The sequence below is a fragment of the Aphis gossypii genome, unplaced genomic scaffold (assembly GCF_020184175.1).
Source record: "Aphis gossypii isolate Hap1 unplaced genomic scaffold, ASM2018417v2 Contig00677, whole genome shotgun sequence".
Lineage (NCBI taxonomy): Eukaryota > Metazoa > Arthropoda > Insecta > Hemiptera > Aphididae > Aphis > Aphis gossypii.
The window spans coordinates 48,985-52,072 of NW_026083224.1; positions in this window are offsets into that span (position 1 = coordinate 48,985).

Consider the following 3,088-nt stretch of genomic DNA (forward strand, 5'->3'; position numbering starts at 1 on the left):
AAATCGGCGTCTTGTGTTGACACTGTAGGAGCCTTTTTTACCCCTCTTTTTGGCGTCGAAAATTAGGATTTTGCAGTTTTTGGATTTTGTCGCCACGGAACACTTAGACTTTGAGTGATTAGAGCAATTTTTTTCTACTCATCGTTTAGACATTTTTGTCAAACATTGAACGGTACAAAAACCAAAGAAATCGGACGTTTTGTTGGGAAGTTATGATTTTCTCTTTCTTTTTTGGTACTTAGATTTTACGTATTTTCCGAATTTTTTGAAGTTTAGTTTTTGTTCAATCTTTTTGAAATTTGAGTGCTGACTTATAAATGCCATGACAAGTTATAAAGGTTCTATGGTCAAAATGTGTAGGATCATTATTTACCCCGTAATCGGGGTGCTGAAATAGTTGAAAATCGAATCGCTTATTATTTTTTCGTATACGCATACGTTTCTTTATGGTATATCCCCGTATATCGATTTAACGAATTATCTTTTTGAACTTTTTACTCGTTTTAGCTTTGTTCGTTCATGTTTCAACGTTTGGCAATTACGCCATCAGAATAAAAAATAGTTTATTTAGAAGTAATTTTTGATCAAATCACATCGATCAAGTCGTTTTACTCTAACACTATATTTTATGATCCTTCATGTAAAGCTTTATTAACTAGGTATTCAGTATTCTAATCAATAAATAAATTAAATTCATCAACCAAAATTGCGTTGATATTTGATTTTCATTCCTTAAGAAGAACCGACTACCAAACAATTAAACAACCATAGGCGCAAATAGGGGGGCTTTAGGGGCTAAGCCCCCCAAAACATTTCCTAATTTTTTTTCAAGCTTTATCAGTATTATTATTTATTATAGTTTATGATGCAAAATCTTTGTTCGTACTTTAAGATTATGTAATTCGTAAATGAACAAATTTTATTTATCGTAGTATTATTTTTATTATTATTGTATACATTGTAGACTTGTAGCCATAAACCATAATACCTACCAAGAACTAATAATAATAAGCATTATTATTACGTAGTCTATAATTGTTGTAGCTTATATTGATATACCATTTACAAACCACCCGAAGAATACAGCTCTAAAAATGTATTTATTTTTTAAATAAAAATGTGTTCTATAATTATATTATTTGTTGTTACTTGTTGCTCTAAAGCCATACTCACAGCAATAATTTATTGTTTTCCTAAAAGTTATGTGGTGTATAAAGGTATAATGTATATTATAAATATAATTTTGACAACTATTATAACTAGATGAAATAGCAATTAAAAACAATTTTTAGTAAGTTTTATTTTCTGTCAATATTGTAATTAAGTAAGCAGTATACGATGTACCTATATGTTGTACTAAAAAAATTTTTAGGTGTCGCATTTACCTGTATAAATGCTTCAATGCTTCATTCAGTAGCTAGATAGTACAAGATCTGACTGGAAGGGGATATGACAGTGTTAAATATCAATTATCAACTAGGTACCTATCAACAATTGTTCATATAGCTGATGAACTTTGAATTTCAATCATCAAAATTAACGATATACTCCGCGAGGAATATACTCCTAAAAAATGCTTATAATTAAATGTATATTGTTTTGAATGTATAATACTATTATGACAAGACTCAAAATGTACCTATATTAACGCTGAACAATAGGTATAGTAAATTACAAAATGACAAGTGTAATATTATGTTTTATATCAAAACTATTGTCATTGCGTTTGTGGATGAGAGGTTAATCCCACATAGAAGAACGATAAATGGTGAATCTAAAGTTTATCGATAGAGAATTTTATGTAGATTCCATTTAAATGGTCAGTGTATAATGAATTTTCAGTAGTAGTTAAATAGATAGCTTTCAAAAAGCATAAAAAAGCCAAAAAACAATACAAAATTCGCGTTATCAATATTATCTTATAAGTATTATAAATTAAGTTAATGAATTATTAATTAGTATAACCATGGTTTTAGTTTTATGAGGTTACAACTTCGAATGTCTGATTAACAATAAATTGTGGTTATGTTCAATTTTTACGTAAATAATAATTGGTAATTATACGTTAATTTGATATTTTGTATTTTTTTTTAATAATTTTTCATTTTTGTATTTACGTTCTAACTTTCCAAATTTTTGGTTTTCAAAATCGTTCGACCTAAGTACGACGTTTTTAAAAATGCTTAATAACAGTTTTTCGAAAAATCAAATGCATACAACTTGTGTAGCTAGTTATGGGGATCAATTTTATGTGTTTACAACTTTCGTCCTATCTCTCACGGTTTTCCCGGAAAACACTTCGTAAACGAGAATTTTATTTTCGAACTTTACAATTTTCATTCGCCTTACCCCCTACCCCCATAAATACGCCACTGCTGTAATATAGAATTTTTTGTTCAACTATTAATTGTTAAGAAAGGATTAAATGATCCACAAAAAAAAAAAAAAGAAGTACACTGAATGGAACAAAATATTGTTAATAAAATATATTATATGTCTCGATTGAATATTTTTTTCCGTTTTAGGATTTTTTGTTCCGTTATTGATTTTTTTTTTTTTTAAAGAACAAAACGGAACAATAAGTTCAACGAGTGGAACAAAATATCCCCGCGGAACAAAATGTCGCACTAGGACATTTTGTTCCGTTTTAGGAATTTTTGTTCCGTTATTGATTTTTCTGAAAAGATCAAATCATTCACATAACGGAACAAAATGTCCCTAAAGGACATTTTGTTCCGTTTTAGGATTTTTTGTTCCACGATTGATTAATTTGAGAAAGGAACAAAATGTCCCCACAAAGGAACAAAATGTCCGAGGAACAAAGTATCCCAACACCGTTTACGACCGGGACAACTCGAGTTGGATATCATTTAAGACTTCCTTGTGTTCCTACCTTTATATAGGAAACAGCGCCGAGATATACGTACCACGGGTATAGGTAATCTTCGAGTCGTTTCCACTACAAAGGAGCGAAGAATCGACAAGCGCACACCATCGTACCTCGTTAGTTAACAGTGCCATTCTAATTTTTTTTAGAGAGTGTCATTAACTAAAGAGTACGAGGGTAAGGCATAGTTGATTTACCGCA